This window comes from Dysidea avara, chromosome 15, assembly GCF_963678975.1.
Source record: "Dysidea avara chromosome 15, odDysAvar1.4, whole genome shotgun sequence".
Classification (NCBI taxonomy): domain Eukaryota; kingdom Metazoa; phylum Porifera; class Demospongiae; order Dictyoceratida; family Dysideidae; genus Dysidea; species Dysidea avara.
The window spans coordinates 68,378-95,880 of NC_089286.1; the positions used below are offsets into that span (position 1 = coordinate 68,378).

General features: G+C 38.5%; 1 protein-coding gene and 4 long non-coding RNA genes across 7 annotated transcripts in view; 4 read left to right on the forward strand and 1 right to left on the reverse strand.

The window, feature by feature from the left end:
• Positions 1-21,611, forward strand: part of LOC136245365 (uncharacterized) — a 78,024-nt gene extending 56,413 nt beyond the window's left edge. Inside the window, exon 2 of one of the 2 annotated variants that reach the window (XM_066036852.1) lies at positions 21,475-21,611. The gene's annotated coding sequence lies outside the window, so the exon portion shown is untranslated. Of the gene's footprint in view, positions 1-10,194; positions 10,259-21,474 lie in introns of those variants that run through there. The other variant, XM_066036843.1, reaches the window with a different exon arrangement.
• Positions 8,710-10,259, reverse strand: LOC136245366 (uncharacterized). Its single transcript, XR_010695815.1, has 3 exons — positions 10,185-10,259; positions 8,876-9,022; positions 8,710-8,821 (listed from the first exon to the last, which is right to left on the reverse strand). It is a non-coding gene; the product is annotated as an uncharacterized lncRNA (long non-coding RNA).
• Positions 10,303-10,774, forward strand: LOC136246023 (uncharacterized). The gene is made up of 3 exons (XR_010696213.1): positions 10,303-10,353; positions 10,408-10,458; positions 10,511-10,774. It is a non-coding gene; the product is annotated as an uncharacterized lncRNA (long non-coding RNA).
• A 661-nt stretch (positions 21,612-22,272) lies between the features above and the next one.
• On the forward strand, positions 22,273-24,371 carry LOC136245612 (uncharacterized). Of its 2 annotated transcripts, XR_010696014.1 has the most exons (5): positions 22,273-22,429; positions 22,505-22,601; positions 23,275-23,420; positions 23,479-23,505; positions 23,918-24,371. It is a non-coding gene; the product is annotated as an uncharacterized lncRNA (long non-coding RNA). The 2 variants fall into 2 exon arrangements; XR_010696013.1 differs by having other exon boundaries at positions 23,275-23,505.
• Positions 24,372-24,386: 15 nt separating this feature from the next.
• On the forward strand, positions 24,387-25,282 carry LOC136245611 (uncharacterized). The gene is made up of 8 exons (XR_010696011.1): positions 24,387-24,458; positions 24,514-24,566; positions 24,627-24,696; positions 24,751-24,820; positions 24,874-24,944; positions 24,996-25,074; positions 25,126-25,187; positions 25,243-25,282. It is a non-coding gene; the product is annotated as an uncharacterized lncRNA (long non-coding RNA).
• The last annotated feature ends 2,221 nt before the right edge of the window (positions 25,283-27,503 follow it).

Sequence of the window (27,503 nt, forward strand, 5' to 3'; positions counted from 1 at the left end):
CATCTCATACTATAGTATAATTTTATCCCATGCTGTACTTAGTATTGCATATATACATGGTTTCAGTTTATTTACCACATCAACCAAAATAGCTTATATCAATTATAATACCCACACTATACCATTGCATATATGGTTTCAGTATGTTTATATAACACATCAACTGAAGCCTTTTGTGAGCTTGTTAGTATAATACATGTTATACCAAGCTTATTTTATATTCAATAAGTCACTGGAAATACCATCTTATACTCTCCATTTCAAAGTGACTATGCTGGATGATTATCAATTATATCACTGATAAGCAAGCATTCCTGTCAATTAAAGGTTTAAACTTGTGGTAGCAATTAGCATACATACCACACAGTGACCATGACAGCATCATTTTTGTGAAGCATTTAAGTATCCTAAATATAAGCATGCATTGATGTTCCTATTAATACACTGAAAGATTTTTGAACCATGTAACTTGAATTTGTTGTATCACGTTTCATTTATTTTCAGGTGCATTTGTTAAGTCATTGGTGTAGGTTAAGGAATTTCACAACTGCATGACACCTTTAATTTTAGATTTTTGCTTTTATACATTATACTGAATCAAATATATATCTCTCGGTTATGTTCTTCTATGTAGTGTAAGGAAGTGGTGTATAAGTATAGTAATTGCAGCCACAATTGTCTGTGAAGAATAAACAAAGATGATAGATTGCTAGCTAGAGAACACCATTGCTGAGTTACACATCATTGCTGAGTACTCATCATTTAATTTAACAACAGTAATTCATTAGATAGGTAGGGCCACCACTATTATGCAGTATCAGAACAATAGCACCTTCCATGCATTTGAGTAACTGGAAGTATATGTCTCAAAAATACAATATTGCAATCCATGCGTGTGTAGTGGCATGCATTGTACTGTGGGTCTACAGGCAGCTACATTACTGTGGGTCTACCTGCATATACTATGGGTCTATTAGCTGATGTGCTCATTACAGGTTTACTAGCTGATGTGTTACTATGAGTTTATTAGTTGGTATGTTACTGTGAGTTTATTGGCTGATGTGTATTAGCTGGGCCTATATATTAGCTGATGTGTTACTATGGGTCTGCTAAATTCATGTATATACACTATCTAGGGTTTTCTGAAATGTTTAAAGTCAATACAGTGGCAGATCTAGAAATTCTCAGAGGGGATTTCAAGTTTTCAATAACTGTCAGGGGCGGATGCAGTTCCAGACTTGGGGAGTTCAACTCTGAAATTGCAACTTCAGCCTAGCTTTAAGTCAAAGATCAAAACAAAGGTAACTATACCTGCTGTAATGGTGATTTCAAAGGCAAAGTATGAAGTTTGGCCAGTAGAAAAAGTAACTATTGGTGATTTTGTCACCCACACAAATTGTAAACACATTAGGGGCGGGTGCTATTTTTAGAGGGGTTTCAGCTGAAGCTATTGCAATTCCCGTATCCACCACTGCAATGGGACTGACCTCACAGCAGTATGCATGGTCTATATATTATTATACCCTTGTACTAGTAGTGCAAAAGTGACCCAATCACGCAAACCACTACATGCTTTATCACATTTTCAAAACTGTTTTTCCATAATAATTATTGTGACCATATTTTGGAAAACCATACATTTGAGCACATGCAAAATTTGGAAAACGTAATTGAAAATTTCAGAGAATGTTTAAAATTAATTTTTTTGCACATTCTGATAAAACAACTATTGAGCCTTCTTGCTTTTCACACCCATAGCTTCTTTTTTCTAAGAGTTATAATCAATTATATCAGACCATGTAGTGGTTTCACATTGTGTAGGACAACAATTAACTTATAAATTGGATAAACTCTCAGTGATCTCTTTTATCCATTTTAGATGGTAGGAATGGAAATCTTTGTCAACAAAGTGATTTGTCACCATTTCAGTGATGTAGCTACCATTGAGGTAACCGAGGCAGCTGCCTTGGTACTCAACAACTCAGGCTGAGCAGGCCTGAGTTTTAATTAGTAGCCTGAATTTTCTACTCAAATGTTACTAGACAGCATTACTGCACCACACATTATAAAATCTATGCTGGAGCCCAGTGACATGGTCTGGCATTGGCTGGACCACTTATCAGCTACTTGAATTTGTATGAGAACGATCAAGATACTCTAATAGAGCAGTCATCGTAATAATTGTACTTTAATAGAGCATTCATGACACTGTTCTCATTACCGGCACTAATTGGGCTAAATCATTTACATTTATATTGTCTCTAAATCACTTTTCAAAAGTTCCAATGAGTCAATTGCATGGCATTGTATTGAGCTAATTGATCATGCATATTATGCATTATCAGTTACAAACAAAAAATTGCCTCCACATGCCATTTCGAATCATATATATTTTCAAAGTTTACCTTGAAGAAACATGCTCCCAGACTCCCTAGCTTGATATGCTTAGCACATGCAGTTGAGCATTATATGAAAGAGATAATCTTTAGCATTAATATCACATCAGATCAATAATAAAGTATAGTGTGCATCATGACTATGACCTCTGTTTCAGTTAATGGATGGCTTGACCACTCAAAATATCTTTGGAGTAAGTCAATTTTTGTGTTGAGTATATACAATTGAACTAGTCTAATAACTGAAGCATGGTATACTGCAGCATTGACTAAGATGGAGCATTAGCTACCTGACATGTAGAAAAATGCCCAGAATCTTCTAAAACAGTTTCTTCCATCCAACCAGAGAGTCAACCTGTAAACACTGTACCATACTTGAAAGTGTTTGTGAGTCAGTTGAGTCAGAAGCAGACCCTTTCAATCAGATCATTGTATAAACTTTGCCTCGGTAAAATATTTTTCCTGGCTACGCCACTGCATTTGATACACTTGATCACTATGCAGTACTATAAACTGATAGTATATAGTTAGTTTGTTATGTATCAGACAATAAATCAGCTACTATATCCTTGGAATGCTTCAATGTATTGGGATGAAATTTTAAAACAAGGTAGGTAACCAGTCAGTGCTTCATTTTAGCCATAAAAAGGAATTTGACCGATGTATAATATTATAACAAAATGTATGGTTTCCAAAATATGGTCACAAGTTTTCTTTGCTTGAAAAGCTAGTATGTGTGTTGATATGTGTGTGGGATTTCTATCAAACTCAGGCAGAATTAATACAATTTTTAATCCCAGCAATCATACTAAATACATTATATTGTACATAAAATTAATGCATATCACAATTACACACAATTGCTCAGTGTTTACAACAGTAATACTTCAAGTATAGATACAAAAACTAAATACTGTAAGTATAAAAATCATCGATCATGAGATAATTGTGGTTTTGCCATGTTCACCTGTGTAACAATTAATATGTATAGAATTATGGTAATATCCACATCAAAGACATCTCAATATACAATCAGAAATATGAAATTTACCTTTTTGTAATTAATGCATGAAGTAACACGATTGCACTATAATCACAAAAGCCATAGATCTTTTAAATTTACTATGCTCCAAAATTCATAAATAACAACTATAATTTTATATCAAAAAATTATTCAATAAAACATTACCAGTATACAAGTATAAAAGTCAATTTTATTGTTAACAGAACATAAAAGAAAGTTGTGGACAAATCGGTCCAACAAATGGACAAATTGGTCCTCCATATGGACAATATCGACAGAACGGCTATAACTGGTCAAAATGGTCCCGGGTTGGGACCCTAACCCTAACCCTAAGGGGTTTTAATATAAAATCATTCAGTGATTGCTAATTAGAGTTACGCACTCATACGTTTAGGGCAAAACCCGGAAATCTTAAATCTGCTCTGTAGACCAGTAGACTATATTATTGGTAAATACTACATGCTGGCCTCACGTAGGGTTAGTTAGGTGTCATCGGGGTCATACTGGAAAAAATAATGGTGGTCATTAATTGAAGTAATTGAGATAAGTCTGTAAAATTTATTGTTAGCAATTACCACCAGGCAGAGGTTGATAAAGTTCTCACCAGGGCTTCTCTCAGTGTGAGACTTCACCGGTAACAGTGCATGTCCCACTTTGGCACAGACAAACTGTGAATAAAAACCTGACACTCCAGAGCACTATGTCTGGTACCAAGCTGATGAAAACTAGCACAGTTAGCAATTCTCACATCGGTAGCTCTCTCCTATCACAAATAAAACACACATGTATACCTATACATATAATACACAAAACAGAGCTCACTGTAACTGTTTTACTTTACAATCTCTATATAGCTGTAGCTATACACATACTGAAGTAAACTGCACGTCAACTGGGACTATATGCTCAGTAGTGTGCCATATAGCTATATGCTATGTTACTATAAACTCCTGAAACACCGCAGGCAGAATAAAAACATCACAATGAAATGGCAGTTACCACAAACTCCTGAAACACTGCAGGCAGAATAAAAATGGCACGTACATAATTCTACAAATGACACTCCTTGACCATATCTATGCTGCAACTACCCTATCGCACTCTGAACTTATACAGATGTGCATTCTTTTGGCAGTGAATACAACCAGTATTATATGTCTGACAATGACATTGTTGCTTTCGTTTACATACTACACTATCAAGTCAACTGACATGCATAACATTCTAAAATGTAGAGGTGCACCTATCAATGCTGCTACATAACAATGGGTAGCTACCCATGACACCATAAGCATGTCATACTTACAATGTAACAAAACAACAATACGATGCAACACTTCTCTCACTGCAATTCAGACCATAGGCAACTCAGCACACAGCAAAATAATTCACTGCTCAGCTCTAACCCTAGCTCTAAGAGTGTCTCATGTGACCATTGTCTAATCCAAACCCTACACCTAACTCTAACTTAGTAATCACGTGATCTGCCTTCACACAGTCCTAACCTAACTTGTACTCGCGTGATCTGTCTACTCACTGCCCTAACATAATCTCCAGACCCCCTGTGTTCTAACCTAACTATAACTATACCTAGCTAGCTATACACAGTCAGGCTAGCTCATACAAAGGTGTTTCAGTCTAATTCTATAGCTAACACACTGAGTATATTGACGCTATGACAAGATAAACCCCCAACCTTGTGATACAAACTACAATTTTACATATTCCAAAACTTGGAATAAGTGTTATCAACAAGTGTTACCATATCATGTGGTTTTCACACTTCAAAACACTCAGAAACAATAGCGTCCCCACGCCGTGACGTCAGACGCTATACATAACGCGTCGGCCCGAGTATCTCATACCGGGCTACCAATTCTTCACCATAAAGTAGTACAACACTACTCTGGCAATACTAAATCCACGTCTAAGGTTGCCTGATGAGTTTCCGGCGTAGAGCTGAAACGAAACCGGTCGTGACCAGTACGATGGATATTTATAATGGGAAATTCTCAACCCATTTGGTCTCCGTGTAGCTATTACACGACGAATTAAACTTGCCAGTCAAATAATACAACTACACATATGGCCATACAGCTATAAACCAAATAGTGAAGATTGTGTGAGTGGCACTCCCACCTGGTGAGACTATAATAGCCACCAGCACACAGTTACATACCATAACCCAGGATAGGTACATAGTTGCCTATACCCACTGTGAGCTAAAATTACAATACCACAATCTGAGGTACATATATATATACATATATATATATATATATCAAAACAACATTGAGCTACTAAAGAAATACAATCTCTGTTACTATACAGCTACCAAGCTCATGCTTTGGTCAACAACTGACTAATGCATCTGTGCAATATGATTCCTTTGCCACTTCAGCTGAGCACAACTGAATAAAGAGAAAATTTGAAGACAGAAACTACCATCCTAACATCACCACCCAAGAAATACCAGACTTTAACAACAGACATGTCTACTTGGCAAAGAGAGACAGAGAAACACAATTTCATATTACATTCACTACCAACTTTGACCCCACTCTACCTACAAGCTCCATAATCAAAGAGAACTGGCCACTACTACTTACAGAAGACAATCTAAGAAGAAGACTTATAAATGGACCAAGAATCTGCTACCGAGCTCCACCAACTTTAGGAAAACTACTGACCAGAACAACCCTTGATCAACATTTACCGCCACCAGAAAACCCCACCTACCATCAGAAAACCTCCACAACATCCAGCCAAAAATATATCATGTCGTACTAGAAATTGCAACACTTGCACAATAATTAGTCAAAAAAGTCACTTCACCAGCTACCAAACCAAAAACTACTACAAAATCAACAACATCTATGCTTGCGATACAAAAAATGCCATCTACATGCTACAATGTAAAATCTGCCACAAACAATATGTAGGAGAAACAGGTACAACAGTAAGAATCAGGATGCGCCACCACAGAAATAAGTTTAATGCAAAAACGGACCTACCTATCTACCGCCACCCAATCACTCATGACAAAGACTTCTCCATCTATCAACTAACCATCATTGAAGTAGAAATCAACCAAAAGCTTAGAAAAGAAAAAGAATCATCATGGATCAAAGACCTCAAGACAAAACTGCCATTTGGACTAAACATTGTACAGAGACCTCCAAGAAATATCACCACAACACCAATGATACAACACATGCCAAACTGACATTTGCTGACACCTGTTGACATTTACCTAACACTTGCTGACATCGACTGATCCTGACATAACACGCCCAACAAACATCTGCTGACACCGACTGATCCCTGACAAAACATGTCCAACATATACACATATAAAAGGACTGCACACACACTACTCAGTACAGACTGAAGAAGGTTTATAACCGAAACCGGTTTCTGTATAGTTGACTTTATTATTGTTGTTTATCGCTATTGCTACTGTTGTTAATTGCTATTGTTATTTGCTATTGTTATCATTGTTATTTCACTAATCATTATTACCTCACTAATTATTATTACTTCACTGTTGTCATTAAATATCACTACTAATTTCATTGCTAATAAATATCACTACCTGCGTTATTACAACTCGTAAGGATTACTCAGTAGCTCAAAGATGAGTCAACAAGAACAGGCACAACAAACAGAGAGACAGAAAAGAGACAGATCACCAGAATCAGATGTAGAAGAAGATGAAGAGACAAGGAAGAAGGCTAGAGCAGAGAACGAGAGGACAGATGATAACAACCAACAGTCAAATAACCCTAACCCCGAACATTTCTGCTCAACCACTAACTTTTACCCATTTTCAAGGCCAACCACAGCTTGTTGGTTATCATTAATAAAGAATATTTCATAGTAGATTTGTAGAGGGTTGTTAAGACTCCACCGGGATTTTAATATAAAATCATTCAGTGATTGCTAAGTAGAGTTATGCACTCATACGTTTAGGGCTAAACCCGGAAATCTTAAATATTAAATCTGCTCTGTAGACCAGTAGACTATATTATTGGTAAATACTACATGCTGGCCTCACTTAGGGTTAGTTAGGTGTCATCGGGGTCATACTGGAAAAAGTAATGGTGGTCATTAACTGAAGTAATTGAGATAAGTCTGTAAAATTTATTGTTAGCAATTACCACCAGGCAGAGGTTGATAATATTCTCAAAATGATTCAAGGTTAGGGTTAACCCTAATGAACGTTATGGTTAACTATACACATATACCAACATTTGTGAGGTCAGCTAGCTTCATCAACAATTTATACACATCATCAATGCCACTGCCAATATCCATGGCCTCTTCTGCTAATGGACACTTAAAAGCTCACCAGCATGTAAAATTTGAGCTCACAGAAGACTTTAAGACCCCCCTCCCCCTCCAGCCTGCATTAATTGCCGGTTTTGTATGACATAGGAGCCGGTACAGGCTATGCATACATCCACACCAGTTATTGTGGCACCATGCTAGCTATCCACCTTGAGAATAACCACCTCATGCAGTTGCACATAAGGGAACTAGCAGGAGCACATATGAACGCTGTAAGCAGTGCCAATGAGCTCCCGCTAGTATTTGGTTAATACTTCAAAAGAGCGTTTAGTATTTTACTTTTTAAAATTATTTCATCATTTTTTCTATAACTAACAAACTATACCTCAAGCTGACTCATCAATGTCCTGTATTAGCATGATTCCCAACGTCAAACTCGAAGGGTGATCACTACGTAATGATTCATTATTTAATGGGGCGCCTCCCAATCCAAAGCGCAGGAGTTTAATTGTTGTAGGCGGTTTTTCGAACCGCTTAATTAGGTGCCGCGAGTTACACGTAACAGAAAAAAACCTGTTTTCTGCAATGCATAATGCCAACACTAAGTCACAACCAGCCAATAGCACAGCGAATAGCCATGTTAAAATTAGAGGGAGGCAGGGCACGTAACCCGCGTAATATAGTTTTAGGACGCCAAAAGGTTGAAGTTGCTTGTTTATACTCTCTGCTGCTCGCTATAGCCGTGCAAGTTTCACGACAGACTGTACGTAGTACTAGTACCTTCAAAGCTTAACCAGCGCCAGTTGTACAAGAATCTGATAGCTACGTAGGCGTGGACAAGAAGCCGTTGACATTTGCGGTAAGCGATATTGTAGCCACACACACCTGCAGTGATTAGCTCCCATTAGCTTTTAATTTGCTCAGTTTCACCAGTAATAGGAATAGGCTAATCTAGCCGCTGGTTGTAATTGTAAAAAGCACAATTTTTAATGCTTTTCAGACAAGCAATTGCAAGAAAATTAACGGTAGCTATTTTAAAAATAATAATGCTGCAAAAATAGTATCTCCAGTGTTCGCAACAGTAACAGTCTGGCTTCTTCAGACAGCCAGGCTATAGGGAGGACTGAATGGTACAATTGATTTTTGAATCAGACAGTTTACTTACGTATCATGAAATGTGTAATGCAGACAGATGTTGCTGGTGTGTTGCTATACACTGGCTTCTAAGGTGGTACAATAGCTGCACATATGTCCACAATGTGCTGAGCGTATCCGTCAGCGGGACTCATCCCAGTGCAAATATGGTATAGACCTGTGAACAAATAAAACAGCAGCTTTATAATTTGCTACACTTACAGTAGGTAAATGAGCATCAAAATGTTTACTATGGTAAAATAAGATACTACGTGATGAGCTTAAAAGGAGAATTTGTGCATTATTTAAACATACAGGGTGATCACATGATGAATGTAACAGAGATGTATTAACACTAACTTCAGTTAAAATGCCCTAATATCTAATGTCAACAGTATTGTTTAGCTTTTTTTACAACAGTCTGGCTTCTTCAAACAACCAGACTAGGGAGAATCTGATAGTACAATTCATTTTTTTAAAGTAATACAGTTTTGTTTGCTTACGTGTCAATGTATAGTATATAGGCAGACATTGTCGGTCTGCTGCTGATTTTATTTCATGGATCCTTCACTGCAGTCTCATTCGTGCAACATTCCCCCCTACTAGTATAGGATTACGCTGGTATATCTCATGACAAGAAGCAGCAGGATTGGTTTGAAGAGTTTTCTCCTCACTACATAAGCAGTAGCAAAGAACATCAGGATATGCTCAGCATAGCCCCATGCATTGTGGACTCACGGTGCAGTATCGTGCACATTCTTAAAGGTTAAGTTGCATGGGACTTTGCTGAGAGTATATCTCTGCAAAATATGGTACAGGCCAGCAAACAAATAAAATAACAGCTCTATAATTTGCTCCAGTAAAGCCAGACAATAAAATGTTCACTAAAGCCACTTCCACTAGCTAAATCTTTTGTGTCTTGGGACAAACTCAGGGTTGGTAGGTTGGCAGGAATAAGCTACGTAGGTGCCTTCTAACAAGTGGCAAAGCAATCATAATGTAGCTTGGCTATCATTTGACATAAAAATCACTATTTAGCCAACAAAATAATATGGTGAAATATGAGTGTTCCTTACTTCGTGATGAGCTTAGACGCTAACATAGAATTTGTGGCATTATTTAAATTTACAAGGTGATCAGATGATGAGCTGTTGAGATATAATCCAGCATTTATTAGGTCTGTACCTTGGGCCCGACTAACCTTAGGGTTAGGGTTAGCTGTTGAGATATAATCCAGCATTTATTAGGTCTGTACCTTGGGCCCGACTAACCTAATGTTTTTTCAATACAAAAGTTTTTTTTTAATGTTCAACATATGGTTTGCTATGTACTCAACTCACATTTCCATAGGTCTGCTCAAGTGGACATGACCTCACCAGCCAATGCTTCAGAGCCGCAGCAGTATACACAAACTGTAAGCAAAAAACACATTTATGACGTACTTCACCTTCATTCTTGTACTACAGTGAGTGAGCGGAGCAGTTTCAGCTGTGCAACCAACCATCAGAGGTATATTCCGAATGAAAGTTGAACTCACCAGTATTGTACAATTTATAAATACAGCCTCAAGCTAACTAGGCAACACAGATACCAACAAATCTACTGAAACCTTAGGTACGAAACACTTGCAATATCACAGGAAATTCATAGAAAATTTTATTCTTAGATAACTGTACCAATGAAGGATTTCAGGACAATAGTACCACACCCCATCCACTGGCAACTACCAAAGAGAAATATTTATGGGCGCTATTGAAAGGGAAACAGTACTCACGCCAGAATGTCATCCTCGAGGAAGTATCAGGCAGAGGAAGATCTGCCTTTGCTGCAAAGACCTTCAAGGCTGGGGACTTTGTGTGCGAGTATGGGGATGTGGTACGTAAGAAACATGGAGAGGATTGGGGGACCAACGCAATGCCTCCCTAGATATTGGGTGATCCAGGGAGGTACATTAACCATGCAAGAAGAAACTACAACCTAGTTAAAATGTCACCAGTTCTTATTGGAGAGCCTCCACGTGCTGAACTAAAAATTGGGTTTGTAGCCAAGAAAGACATTTCCTATGGAGAGGAATTATTCTTTGATTATGGCTTGAAAAGTCATCCAGATTTTGAATGGATTGGCACAGATGCAGCAAAAATAACTACAACACTTCAAAACGTATATTCAACAAGAGCAAGGTAATGCTGCTGCTGCTGCTGCTGCTGCTGCTGCTGCTGCTGCTGCTGCTGCTGCTGCTGCTGCTGCTGCTGCTGCTGCTGCTGCTGCTGCTGCTGCTGCTGCTGCTGCTGCTGCTGCTGCTGCTGCTGCTGCTGCTGCTGCTGCTGCTGCTGCTGCTGCTGCTGCTGCTGCTGCTACCTGTTTGTGCACTGTTTATGCTTGGCTAATTGTGTAGATCACAGTCTCCAGTGAAAAAGAAGAAGAAACGACCACCGCCAAATCGAACCATTATGAGCTGCCATGTGCCAGGCTGTACCACCAGAAACGTTTCAAAGTTGGCGGACCATCTTATGAAGCTACACAGTAGTTTAACCACCGAGGAGAGACACCATTATTTAAAACTGGGAAGACAGCATGGACACCGTATAAGTAGTTACTTTTCAATTATGTAACTCGAAGGGTATTACAATACATCACTTTTATACAGTTTTACCATAACATATAGGATAGGACACCATGATGCCATGTACGGCTGGTACCCTTACCCAAACAACATTATCTAGCATATGCAGCAGCAACATGGTAAACTAAATGTTTATATATGCATGTCAAGTTACTTACATGATGACCATAGCTTGCTGGATCAATGACTATAGCTGTTCAAGCATCACCACCTCAACTTCTTCAATCTAACAATACAGTAAGTTGGAATTTATATTAGTATTTTACTTACGTAAATAGACACAGAGTGCCAGTTTCTCAACTGTTCCTAAACTTCCTCAACCTAACAACATGGTACGTAAGTTAGAATTTTTATTAGTATGTGACTTACAACTTATGTAAATAGACACAACTAGTTGCACAGTGTGCCGGAGTCTCCACTGTTCCTCAAGTTCCTCAATCTAACAACATAGTACATAAGTTAGAATTTTCATTAGTATTTGACTTACACCTTACGTAAATAGACACAACCGGTTGCACAGTGTGCCGGCTTCTCCACTGTTCCTCAACCTCAAGTTCCTCAACCTAACAACATGGTACATAAGTTAGAATTTTTATTAGTATTTGACTTACAACTTACATAAATAGACACAACTGGTTGCACAGTGTGCTGGAGTCTCCACTGTTCCTCAAGTTCCTCAACCTAACAACATGGTATGTAAGTTAGAATTTTTATTAGTATTTGACTTACGACTTATGTAATAGGTGCAAATGGTCACACAGACTACCGGCTTCTCCACTGTTCCTCAACCTCAAGTTCCTCACTTTAACAACATGGTACATAAGTTAGTTAACTTACAACTTATGTAAATAGACACAACTGGTTGCGCAGTGTGCCGGAGTCTCCACTGTTCCTCAAGTTCCTCGACCTAACAACATGGTACGTAAGTTAGCATTTTTATTAGTATTTGACTTACAACTTATGTAAATAGACTCAAATGGTCACACAGACTACCGGCTTGTCCACTGCTCCTCAAGTTCCTCAATCCAACAGCGTGGTAGGTTGGACATCCTTTAGAGCTTGTATACCTGTAATTATTGTTGTACTGTAGGGTATCATTGAATCAATGGCTACAGCTGCTCCAGTACCTGCATTCCAAAGGTCTATGGAAAGTAACAGCATGGTAAGGCAGAACTCTACAGCTGTATAACACTAATTGATTGATGATGCTCACAGGATCAACCAGCCACCCCTTGCACGATGACTGCTACTCATAGTAAATCATCCAATGATTACAACCTGGTAAGATTAAGTACATTTTTTGATTGCATAGTTTTATACACCGTCATCCACAACAGCCTAAAGAATTTGACTATGAAGGCTTCCAAACATATTTAAAGGTGTCATACAGCAAAAATCCAACTACTGCAAAATCTATAGCAAGGGATGTCAACTTGTACCTCGGAAGAGCAGAAGGAAGCAATTGCGATATTTTGAAGCTTCTAAACATAACAGAGCTTGAAAGGTTTATCGAAATAATGAAGGACCCGAAGCAACTGAAATTCAAGCCAAGCACACGGAAAGAGAAGCTGAACAGAATTAAATTAGCAATAAAATTTGCTAAACGGAGTATTGATGATGCACAGCTGTACTACAAGGCAAACAGGGTCATCGATTCCATCGAGGAATGGGTTCATTTGCTCAACAAAGATGTGAGTCTACAGAAACAAGAACATGGCCTAGTAGTGAGAGATTTTACCACATCTGCAAGACCCGAATGAATTTTTGAATGACCAGGAGGTATAAATATATGCCGACTCTCCGATTGTTATTAAATTGTGATATACATATGTAGGTAAAGGCTAAGCTAAGCAAGGCATTTGAGAATGCTTCCAGTGGACATTGTACCAAAGAAGAAATTGATACAATAACTGCATATGCAGCAGCAGCCACCATTTATGTAAATGGGCAGAGGTCAGGAGCTATTTCAAACCTCACCGTCGGAGAATTTGAAATGCGCGAGGAGAGCTATAGTGAAGAATCAGGAGATATGGTGGTTATTCCATGCGTACACCATAAGACAGGGTCACAGGGGCTGGCTTATCTTGTGATTAGTGAGGAAGTTGATGACATTATACAATACTACCATGACAACATACGGCAGATGATTACTCCTGCAGCCAATTGTGAACATTACCTCTTCTTGACTCGAAGTGGTGAACAATATGATCAGGTGTATCGACGAATCAAAAACACATTAGGGACAAAGTCTATGACTCCACCTCAGCCTGGTTTATACAGAGTGCTGATTTCCAGTGAGGCTAGACGTCACCTAGATGAAATGAAGAGACGCAAGACAGTAAAACACCTCAGTCACAGTGCACAGACAAGTGAGACATACTATGAATATATGAACAATGTTGATGCCACAGAGGCACACGCAAACATCCGCACTCTATCTGCACTGCGACGGTGGAAGCAGCATGAGGCAAAGCTTTTGACATCTAGATGGCCTCTATCTGGTGACCCTCCAGCTATTAAAGATATAAGAAATTTCATTAAAGAAAATCATATCACAAGAACATCAAAAGAGATTTTAGCCAAATGGCAACAGCTTCATAATAGTGAATATATTTAATGTGAATGTACCTGTGCATTGTACAGTACGTGGTAACTTATTATTGCGACAGTTTCAAACTTACACAATATTATATCCACATGAAGTGATGATACCTCATACCCCTGCCTTATTGATGGTGTTCACAGGGTTGACCAGTCTCCAATTTCTCCAATGTTGAACAGCAAATGATGAAATGTCAACATATAAAGATGAAAATATAGGGTAAAGGGTGAAGTTTCTATGGATTTTTCAATACGTCCAGTGTCCAAAGGGTGGTCCACAATCGTCTTCCAGTCAATATAACCTGGCTATCTAAAACGGTCACAAATGGTCACAGGGACCAGTGACTAAAACTGACATCTACGTTCATTTCCAATACAGAGGTAGGGTACAAAATCAATGCCCTCTTCACTGCAGTATGGAGAAGTTGTAGAAGTACTTAGCAGTAAAAAAAGGACACCTGTATGGGATGAAAAATGTTGACATATAAAGGCAGCATCAAGACAAAAATCACACACAGAAGCTTAAGGCACATATATAGATAGACCTCAAGCTCAATGTACTAAGTCTATATATGCTGAATTTAAAATAATTATTAAGCCTATGGTTTGTATTTTACATTATGTAGCACATAACTTGCATATTGTGTACATTAAGAAAACTAAACTGGCGTACGTACGCAGTAAACCACCTCTTAGGGTGATAGATCGCCACACATGTATGCTACAATAATAATACAGCAAGCTGCTAATATTAAAAGCGTGCTTGATGCTATTTACGTACTCACTTGTCCTTCCAACCGTAGAGGCCCACTATCATTTTGAATGTAAGCAGCTGGGGCTACACGTGGCTGCCGTTTTATGTTTTTACATGGCACATGATTCTAACCAGCTGATAATTTTATGTTGCTTTAATTTTAACGGTTCAACATACGTGAAATTTCCAACCGATTAGCTATACCTAAGGGTGCTTTGCTAAGAGCTGTTCTCAACTATGGTCAAATCTAAAACCTGTACTGGCACCAGCAGGCTACCACACGCCGTGACGTCAAATATAATGACGTAATTAGTAACCAAGAGCATGCATGACGTGCATATGTTGACATGATTCCAGCAACATAAACCACATCTAGTACAGGTAGAAATAGTGATGTTCTCGCTTCATATGTGCATCCTAGAATTGGGTTATTGTTTCCTAAAACTACTCATTTTAGCCAGCTTTGTGTAATATACTGTGAATCTATTCAGGCATTTAACAAGCCTGACAATTGCCTACATAAAACAGGATATTGCAAGAGAAAATACTTTTTTTATGCATCATTGGGAATTCATATAAGACTAAAAGCTTTAATTTGTACTTTAGTGCCTATACTTGTGAATTTTACTCTAAATAATGATGTCCACAAAGATATGGCTGATTCAGAACCAGACTTTTCTTCTAAAAGGTGTGACAAGCAGCCAAGCAAGTGTGAAACAAGCCAGCAAAAATTGGTATGATTGCTATATAGCTGTGTAATGTTCAACGTATGTAACTACATTTGATAGTTATACCACATGTTTAAGTCTATACAGGTTAGCTCACATCTGCCAAGCAGTAACAGTTTTCTCTTAGTAAGTGCATCAATTGTTACAATAAACATCTATCATTATTATTCCACATATATTCAGGAAACAAACAGAGTTCTCTCAGAACTCCAGCCTCCGCTGTCTGATGAATTTAATTTCAAAGGTTTTATGGCATACATTTTGACCACAGCTGGAGTAAGTAGGAATAAGGCAACTGCAAATTCTATTGTGGTGGATCTGATCCGCTTTTATGAAGTAACAACACAATCATCCAAGGACTGCTTTGGCAAGATAGACACACTACTAACCAGATCCAACCTGGAGGCATTCCTAGAGTACATCAGAGAAGAAAATATTATAAACCAGCAGCAATTACTGAACAAATATGGAGACTACAATTTGCTATTAAATACATCATGGATCTAACTAACAGAAAAGACTACTACACTAGAGGAAGCCATTTGCTGAAACTGTTAACAGATCAGAATCTTTCACTGTCACATAAAGCCAGCAAACGGCAAAGTAGAAGCATTGAAAAATGGTCATGTGTTGAAAGTGAAAAAGTGAGGGAGTAATGTGTGTGATATTAAGTTAAATTTCTGGTCACACGTAATATATTTTATATAATACATAATTATGCAGTATACACATCATACAGTATGTCACATGCATATAGATATGTGCATTTAGTCAGTAATATTATACATTATGATGGTAATGTAGGTTAATGGAGTAAAAGGAGATATATCCATGGCAGAGACGCATAAAATATTGCCACCTTTATGCAGCTCAAGTGATACATCTACATCATCCAATGCACAAAGTAGCCAAGAAAAAAGAATAGTACAATATTCGGTATAGTATTAAGTGTTTCTCTGGCCAATTGTAATATTCTCACCTGCACAGGGTGCTTTAGCTGCAATACAATCCATATATGATGACTCAAGTGAAAGTGATGCCAGCACAGATGATGCTAATAACATTAGTCCTGTGATCACAAGCACAAGCATCGAGAGCATTATGTCAGATACAGTAAGAATAGTCATCGTATTTAGATGTGTACTCTTTGTGACTGTATCATGTAGGCAAGCACTGGGACACAAACAAGCAGATGGTCAAGTGATGACAGCACTTCCATTTGCAGTGATCAATCAAACAGTGATGACAATCATTAATTTACTTCTGATGCAGGTGGTGATATTTCCATCATTGACAATGATATAGGAAGCAAAGGTCCATCAAACTTTGACTTAATACATGGAGTGAAAGACTGCAATGTGCGGCTTCAAAATTATAAATTCAATTTTACTGGCTTTGCAAGATAATCTCCCAGGCCAAACGACTACAGAATTTTGGTAGCTACAGATCCTGCAAGGGAGCTGAATGATGCAGATTTAAGAAGAGTAGCAAAACACCTTTGGCACAGTACAGAAACAGGTAGGTGATATTACCAGTTTAGCAACACAAATGATTCATTGCTGGCTCATCAAGCTCTACAAAATCTTTCTGAAAGACAAAAATGGTCTACACAACACATCACAGTGTTGCTTAAAGAGTGGCCACTAAGCAATAGTCCACCAGGTTTAATGGTGTGTAGAGAGATTGCCAAGAATCATAAAATGAATCGAACTGGAAAGGATGTTCTGGACAAATGGAGACAATTGCAAAAATCTCTTTAACAATTCCACGTTCATGTTTACAGCAATCATTGTATGTAATATTGTGTGCTGAAACTATTATAATTGGAGAGCTGTTTGCAGTAGTACAATTGTTTAAGTTGGGCTAATTATACTGTCTGCAAGTTTCCACTCTATACATAAGATGTCCATTGTCCTTAGTCTACTATCATGACATGTAGCTAGGATGTCACAGAAATTGTTAGATCAGTACATAAAATTGACTCACAATAGACAGTAAAAAGTAGCTATGGTTACATGCAAGACAATGTTTAGCACATTTAATGAGTGCAAACCTATGCTTAACATATATAATGATCAGTCTGATAAGTAATTTCAGAAATGTAGCAAAAAAAATTAATTGTACCTAAGTTGACTCACAATAGATATTGAGATTTAGCCTATATATGCAAGGACACGCTATTAAAAGCCAATGGTCGCAACTGGCTAAGTATCCTTGGAATGGTCAAAAATGGTCGCAAATACTTTCTAAATGGTCACAATGGTCACCTCTAAAGTATTTAATGGTCGCAAATGGTTTGATTTTTTTTAAATGGTCGCATGTCCGGGGCCCTAACCCTAATAGTATAAACAACAGCAGCAGCAGCAGTTATACCAGTACCAATAGTGTCAGTGACAGTAAACGTGGTCGCCCTCGGGTGAAAAGTACCCACATTACTGAACTGGACAACATCAAACATAACGTGGACATTGGTGTAAAGATATCCACCAAGAAGTGCGGTGACCGAGGTTGTCCACTGCACGTGAAGTTGAAATGCACCAAGTCAGATCAAACGTAGAACGTACATCACCAGAGGCAGGGCAGACTGCAATACCAGATTTGTGGTCTACCTGATACAATGTAGAACGTGTGGGCTACAGTATGTGGGTCAAACAGGTCAATCGCTGAAGGAAAGATTCAAGAGCTATGGAAGATCAATGATCACAGAGATGTCAACACCATGCACGAGCACTTCCGCAGGGGTGCCTGCAGAGGTGTACACAACATTACCGTACAGGTATTACACGTACTACAACCCACTGGCTCCGCTGTGGGAGGCCCTATCCTCCCCATGGAACAGAGAGAAACAGAACTTAAGAGAACTGAACTCTTGTGGATGTACAGAATGATGTGTGAATATCCACAGGGTCTCAATCACACCAGAGTAGACAATAAGAAGAGGTACATCCACTACAAGTAATAATAATAATATTAATTACACAGAACACCATCACTGCACACAGGTGCCATTTTTTTTGCTGTACAAGCAGTCAGTCTGGACACGTGTGCCTGATAGTGACGAGAGAGCTTGTAGTGGCTGTAATTTGTTAAACCGAAGAGTTGAATTGTTATTAATTTGTTAAACCGAAGAAGAGTAGAACTGTGTATTGAATTGAACCGCCGTTATAATGGCCACAAGAGACAATGATGATAGAAATGACAACAACAACAACAATGATGACAAGAGACTCCCTAGCAGCCAGCTGTCTGGTAGGGACAAGAATATGACAGATGAAGAGGAAATCAGAAGAGTGATCAGTGGCTTGCACAGCCAAGACCTGTTTGGTGATAGCAGCAGCACCCCAATCAGGAGCACAAAGAAACAACAACAAAAGAAAAGGATTGCCGGAAAGGAGGCTCCACAGGCAAGACTCAAAGGAAACAACACATATTTTGTCCCGAACCAGGTGCCAGTTTCTCCACGGATACCAGCGGGGCCGTGGTGGATGATTCCACCACCACCAACAGCACAAACCCAGACAATTTGACCACAGGCCACTCGCAAGAATTGCAAAGCGGCCAGGATGACAGTGGCACAATAACTGAGAACGAACACGAACAACAGAGATCGGCCACCACCAGGGCCCGTAAAGACATTGAGCAATTTGTTGCCCAGTTTGTCAACGGAACCGGTGAAACACCTCACAGTAGCACCAACACAGGGATGGACAAGGTGGCCAGAGCCATGAAGGACTTGGTTGCCTATTATGTAGAATAGATGAAGCTCAGAGACAGAGCAGATAGAAATCTGATGAACATCAGATATGTCAAACAGAAATCTGGCAGGGTACCGAAGGGCATGAGGATCAGTGTGACCCCTGAGTGGCCCACCAACGAGGACCCGAAGTTCTGTCAGGACTGGGCCAGAGCACTAAGCGAATCAGAGGAAATCCTATGCAGGTGTTTGGAACTACACCTCAAACAGCTAATAATCAAGATTGACCGAAACATCTGTGTGAAGGTCAACCAGACCCTTGAAATTATAGACCCCCTTGTAGAAGGAGATCCCTTGGTCTGTATCAAGGAGACCCTCACTAAGGCCAATGAAGAAAGGGCCAAGATAAACGAAACGATAAGAAAAAGAGAGAACAATGGCAAAACCGCCAATGACAGTAACAGCGGCCCGCCCAATAAGAAACATAAGAAGAACGACAAAAAGGACAATTATATTATACTGCACATTATCATTAGCACAAATCATGATCATAATCATTATTATTTAGTACATGTAGTCTCCCGTGTATCACCGTTCGTCCAGCCATTGTGCCTAGGGTTAACCATCAGTTTTAACCGGGTTATATGATTAGGGACAGGCTCTTCATAGTTGTATTCCTAAGGGTAATGTTATAGAGGTAGCCCCCCTCCCCTGAGCCGGACAGTCATTCCGGCATAGTTTGTTCTGAGTTTTGGTTCCCAAGACTGTGGCAGCCAATGCTTGGCCTACTATTATTAACCCTAACCCTAACCTACTATAGCAAGCAAGTTCAGATGAATTTTACAGTAGACACTTATGCAAATAACTGAATGTATGGTTTAATTAATGTGCCTATGCATACAGTTAAAACAGTATGCATGAAAATACATGTTAATGCATGTATATTCCTGCAATCTATAATCATAAATTCATGTGCTTTCTTTTTTAGGTGAGACAGAAATTGTCCCGACATGATGACAGTGATAAGGTCAGTTTAAATTTATTCTGAGTTATAAAAACTTGCATGTAAAATAGAAAACCGTGAGTCCACCAACAGAAAAGTACAAGGTATGTCGATAAAAGTATTATGCATACACGACAGTATAAGAGGACCATATTCACACGTCGTGTATACTTTAACAAATAAAGTTAGCAATTTGACAGACTTTGAAAAGGCAGTATAAGTACGTAGAGGACCTCAGAAAACCTTACAGCTATACATGTAATTTAATTACAGAGAGAAAAGGATGACAGTGATAATGACTAGGGCTGGGGGATAGTATGTGCATATCGGAATATCGGGATAGTATCACTATCGGTATTGCCTATATCGCTTGAAAATTTACTATCGCACAATAATTAACAAGTAAAATACGGAGAAATATCTGCAAAATACTTTAAAATAATAACTTTTTGGAACAAGAATCAGCTTAAAAGGCTGTTTAATATCTTATGCAAAATACATGCATGGGTACATCCCTCCTTACAACTCTCTTTGAAGGCAACTAATAGGAAATAGGTGAATTATCACTATCATTTTACTATTGTCTATCATGAACAGTGTCTTGATATCGTTCGGACAGTGAAAATTTCACTATCGCTCAGCCCTAATAGTGACTATGACAGTGACTACAATGAGTTTACAATTAATGAGGTACAACGTATTACTACAATATTGATTACACATACACTATCATAATAGGATCATAGCAAGAACCCAGATATCACATGATAATGCATGTGACTGTTCTATTGGAGTATATTGATCGTCAATTACTTTACCATAACAATTAGCTACATAGTATTTCTTGTATGATTGTTCTATTAGAGTATCTCAATCTTTTTTGTGCAAATTTTATTTTTCCAAATGTCCAATTCACACAACTTTCACCTATTTAGCCAGCATTTTGCCCATTGCTTCTACTCACCTATTATTCTGATTAATTTGCTGGCAAAATTTTGCTTCTACTCACCTATTATTCTGATTAATTTGCTGGCAAAATTGACGCATCTCTAGTATTAGACACCAATTTTCATTTTGATGTGATTTAAGTCTTTTGCTCGTGTACCAATTTGTTTCTGTACTATATTGTACATGTGTAATCATTTTAATGACAAGCAGTAGTAGTATAGTAATTGGTGTACCTGTGTCATTAGTGTTTCTTTATACTTTAATTCTCTGCATATGTAGGCACAGCAAGATGAGTTGCTTTTGGTTGAGCAATACCACCTTGGAAAATGTTTTGCAACCGACTTTTCTCAAGATAGCTTTTTCGAATATTTAACCAGTGAGGGAAGAAATCCAGATACTGCAAAAACTGCAGCACGCAGTGTGAATTATTTTAAAACAATATATGCAAAAGACACCACTGAATATCATATTGAATAAAGCAAATATACGGGAGTACATTAATCATTTACAGAAAGTAAAGATATATGAAGGAACAACAGTGCTAGAGAGGGTCGGATGGCTGAAAGAAGCTATGTTCAGCATGTTACACAGCATTTCAAATGAAAACGATACAACAACTGCTCCTACAAGCAATCCACTCACTATGGAAAATACGGATGATTTTTGCATAGCAAACTATCAAGAACCCATCATGTGCTACCGCGAATTGACATCTTGCAGTACGAAATAGGACACATAGGAGCACAAAGGTATGCCTATGATGCACTAAATTGTAACTTCTGCGGTTGGCAAAAAGGCACATCTTGCACAGGAGATTAAACGCCTGTAAACAGTTGTTAACGAGTTACCGTTAATTATCCATATCACGGGACAATTCCGTATATCAAAACACGGCTACCCTGGTTTGCGATATACGGTAAATGATTTTGTACACGTGCGCGTAGCCACAGGTATGACCAGCTGCACTAGAAAAAAATGGCGTACTGAACAGAGCATGTGCTGGAGCGTTTACGAGTATTCTGCTACGCGCAGTAACAAGAACAGATTGTATAAAGAAAGATGTGCCATCAAATCAACTGAACAGTGTTTTATTTTTAGCAAGTTTTACATGAGCGAAGGACTACTGCACAAAGGAAGAATTGGTTGTAAGTACGGAAGTCATCCAGGCCTAATTCTACGATTTACACTGAACTAGATGATTTATGCGACTCTGGGAAGTCTTCTTTATTACATGGTGAGCATTTATTAGATAGTCGTTCTGTCTGATGCGTAGAGTGAACTAGTATTAGCCAGAATTGTTTCCTTCTAGGTGCATCACAACTGTAAATTATAAGACATGACTAATCCAAGAAGAAAAAGATGGAATGAGAAAATGAAGAGCCCGAAACTACATAATGGACCATGATGTATGATGATATTATTGTTCATGCTTGTATGGTCTTGTACACAAGGCGTGTTTGTATTGTATGAAAGTGTTTCCCAACCAGCGATCAGCCTTGAGCGGTCTAGCTGTTGGTTGTGTTCATGTATCTGTGTTTCCAACCAGCGATCAGCCTTGAGCGGTCTAGCTATTGGTCATGTATTCGTGTACCTGTGTTTCCAACCACGATCAGCCTTGAGCAGTCTAGCTTTTGGTTATGTATTCGTGTATCTGTGTTTCCAATCAGCAATCAGCCTTGAGCGGTATAGCTGTTGGTTATGTATTCGTGTATCTGTTTTCAACCAACGATAAGCCTTGAGCAGTCTAGCTGTTGGTTATGTATTCCTGTATCTGTGTTTCCAATCAGCGATCAGCCTTGAGCGGTCTAGCTGTTGGTTATGTATTCATGTATCTGTGTTTCCAATCAGCGATCAGCCTTGAGCGGTCTAGCTGTTGGTTATGTATTCATGTATCCGTGTTTCCAACCAGCGATCAGCCTTGAGCGGTCTAGCTGTTGGTTATGTGTTTATGTATCTGTGTTTCCAACCAGCGATCAGCCTTGAGCGGTCTTGCTGTGGGGACATGTATGTAATGTCTGTGTTTTATATAGAAATCCTGTATGTAGTATGTAACAATATTATAATTGATATGATTTTTAGGACAACTGTGCAAAACTCTATCAGTCAAATTGATGATCCATGTAGCTGTAAAGATACGTTCCACAAGATTTACCTCCAAAACTGATTATCTACCTTTTTGTACTGCAAGTGGTTAACAATTTAAATGGATGAAGAATATTGATGAAGTACGTATGGAGAGAGATGGCACACTACTAGCTATTTTTTTATGTTGTTATGTTGTAGCTGAATTTCAAGAAAGGTGATCACAAGGTGCATAGTATTTTGTGCAGTTAACTTGCATACATGAACTTTATTAATGGAACCACCTCTGGAGAAAAATAATGCAGCTTTGATAGTGAGGTGGTCTCAGTAAAGAAGTCATGAACTCCACCTAACTGACATGGCCACTATAATAATAATATTTTTGTAGAGCAGTAAATTCTGCTTTGTTTGACATCATTATTTAGCTTATATAAATTAGATCATCTGTGTGCTTACCTGCAGCTATCAATGTTATTCCCCATCTCCCCCAGTAAAGGACATTGTCAGCATTATGAAGGGATTTAAATTTATTCCTGAGGGGATGGACATTAACTGAAGCCACTGCATAATGTCAAATCCTTATTTGTATCTCCAAAATGTGATCATATCTGTTTTGTTATCAACCGTAATTCTGTTGTAGAATCACTTCTTCATTGTTTGGAATCACAGAAGATGGGAGCAGTAAACTACAGGCATAGCAACAGTTGTGAAAAAGTGGATTGTAAGTGTTGCTTAGTCTCGTGTGGCTAGACTGCCTTTCGCCTCCTCTCTTTCTTTGTGGCATTGTTTGTCAGCAAGATAGAGCCTGGTGAAGTGTAGTGGTGACTTTCAACCAATATCCAGTGAAATTAATTCATTGGCTAGTTGTATGTTAGTATGGTGGACATAAACGCTACAGCAAAACTTGTAACAGAGCTGATATCATTGCTACATAGCATTTTCCCAGCAAGAAACTGTGGTAACTGTTTGCCTACGAATGCATTTTGTCAACAGTAATTCACCAGACCCTATCTCGCCAACCATTGACATCACAAAGAAGTAAGATAGTGGTCTGGCCATGCGAGAATAACTGCTGTCATGCTTATCTAACTGTTTGTTATAGACTATAAGTTTGTTTGGAGTAACTGAGGGTGGGGCAGTGAAATAATGCCAGATAGAAATGGTTGTGAACAAGTGGAATTGTAAGTCTTCTCGTGCTATGTAACTGTTTTGTAATTGACCATAATTCTGTTATAGAATATTTGGAGGAACTGAGAACAGAGCAGCGACTATGATTACAGTTGTGAAATGTACACAAGTGGTGGCATGATTATGTAACTGTGTTGCTATTGACCACAATCCTGTTGTAGAATTAGTCTGTCATTGTTTAATAAGTACAGGAGCAGTGAAATATTGAAGCTACAGGCAGAATAGTGAAATGTAAGTATACAGGTGTGCTCATCTTAATTGTTTTAATCTGCCGTAAATGTGTAGTCCCTTTTTGTGTGAAATAACTGAACAGTGAAATAACAAAACTGCCAGTAGAATGGATTCTGTTGGAAATGTAAGTATTGGTGTGCTTATCTAACAGTTTTATAACGTGCTGTAATTCTTTAGTGCCTTTTTGTGTGAAATAACTGATGAATGGAGAGCAGTAACTACAGGAAGAATAGTGAACAAGTGGAAATGTAAGTATAAGCATGCTTATCTTAACTGCTTTAATTTCCGTATTTCTTTAGTCCGTTTTTGTTTGAAATAACTGAGCAGTGGAATAACATAACTTCAGTAGAATAGATTCTGTTGTGAACAAGTGGAAATGTAAGTATCGGTGTGCTTATCTAACTGTTTTAATCTGCCGTAATTCTGTAGTCCCTTGAAATAACTGACAAATGGTGCAGTAACTACAGGCAGAATAGTGAACAAGTGGAAATGTAAGCATTTGGTAGGCTTATCTTAACTGTTTTGTAATCGAATAAAATTCTGTAGTCACTTTTGTTTGAAACAAATGAGGTTGGACAGGAGCTGTTATGGATGTGAAGAGAGGCTGGTTTTTGGGGTAATATTATTGGGCAAAAAACCCTATTCTCCATGATCCCTAATATTCAGTATAGTACCATATGATATAGTACAATATAACAAAGCTATGTGCATTGTTTTATAGATACAGACTGAAGAATCACCCAAAGAGCTTATAGAAAGTGATGAAGTGGTTAATGCTGTCAATAACGCTATCAGAAGAGCACAGAAAACAACTTTATCTTCCCATGATCACAAGCTAGTAATTGGATATTTGGCTGCGAATCTCATATATGATAATGGACAAAGGCCTGGTGTAATTCAGTACATGGAGATAAAGGAATACTTGGAGAGCAGATCTATTGATGGGCATGAGATAACGTTAGTTTGTAAACACAAAACAGGAGTTCAGAGAAGTCCAGCCGAAGTTGTAGTGAGTAACTAAATGATCATCAGCCTCCTACAGGCATACTACAAAAACATTAGAATGAAACAGGAGGCTGTTAATCAATAGATGAAAAACGATTTTTCTTGTTTCCTAGTGGTAATGAATTTCGTAAAGTTTACGAGTTGATGAATACCATCGCACTCGAGTTTAACATTTCACTACCAACACCTACATCACACCGTAAAGCATGGCAGATGTTGTGCCATACAGGTGCATCATGAAGGACAAGCAAAATGACACACAGGTATTTTACATTTTTTAAAATTTATTTGTATATTTTACTAGCATGCCCATACAAGTAAAAGGTACGATAACCAGTGAAGTATGCCTAAATTGCCACGTTACTGCACCTGTGGTTTAGTAGCGATGCATTTTCTAATTGAATATGTAATTGAAAAGTGTTGTTGATGCGGCAGCTATCGCAAAAACGGCATTGAACTGAGCGAAACGCATACACAGTCTTTTCCACCTAAACTGTGAAACAACATCAGGAACACTGATTACCTGTGATACTGCAGCAGTTCTAGTTCGTTCTACCGCAGTGAACAGGTACTGGAAAACACGTTCGTCAGTTTTACTGGACACAGCCATTAATTGATGAATCGCGTGATACCGCAGCTGGTGGTGCCAATCTACAAAGTCAACAGGTGTGGCTCACTATATTAGTTTTAGGAGGCAAGGAAAGACTTAATCCGTTGCAGCAGATGTAAGGAATGGTCTTCTCTGTGTATAACTCACTAGCAGACGGCGAAAGGTCTAAAAGTTAGTTTATTTTCTATTTAACGCCCTTGGTTAAAGTAAAGTACAGTTATTGACACTATTTTCGTTACCCATTCTATGCAGTACAATTGTTAAATAGTGGTATATTATCTTTTAGGTTCCCTGCTGTAAGTAATGGCTGATAAAACACTAGTCTAATGGATAAAAAGGAAGTATCTTCTTGCGTGTTGAAATAGTTGTTTGCATTGGTATGCATGCATCTTCAATGTCTGACTCAAAGTCTAGCTGATCCCAAGGAATATGCGACATAAGCTCCTTCAAGGCACAAAAATCAGCTTTTTTATAGTTGTAAAGCCTTTTGTCATGGTTTAGACGTTGTGGAGGGTAAATACAAATGTTCAACTCCACAGAATCATGGTCAGTTCCAGGCAAATTGTCCATAGGCCTAACTGCAGTGAGATAATCAGGGCGATTTGTAAATACTAGGTCTAGAATATGGTCACCCCTGGTAGGGGAATTTATCAGCTGGGTTAAAAAATGATCTTGGGCAATTGAACAAAGAAATTCACTATTGGCAGAAGTAACAGTAGGGAGAGGTTGTAGACCAATCAACGGACGGAACATTGAAGTCACCACACAAAACTAATGGGCTGCCACTTTGGATGGATGACAATGAGCCATTCAGTTATTCTAAGACATTACTAGAGGAGCCTGGAGAGCGATAAAACACTCCAAAAAGAAACGAGTTTGGTGGAGTAAGGAGCTTTATCCACAGAATTTCACAATTTGTTTCCAGATTAAGCATTCTCACAGCAGGAATAGATGAACGGACCAGAATCAGTACGCCTCCACTAGGCCTGAGCGATTATATCGATTCTACGATTAATCACGATTGCCACTGAACAATCGCGATGTCGATGTGTATTATAGAATCATCACGATGTTATGATGTCACACGCATGCGTATTGGCGAATTCAAGATGGCGACGCATTCTTTCGCGGAAGATTTAGTAACTTTGTTACCGTTAGAGAACTCGACCAGTGTTGTGTGGAAGCATTTCGG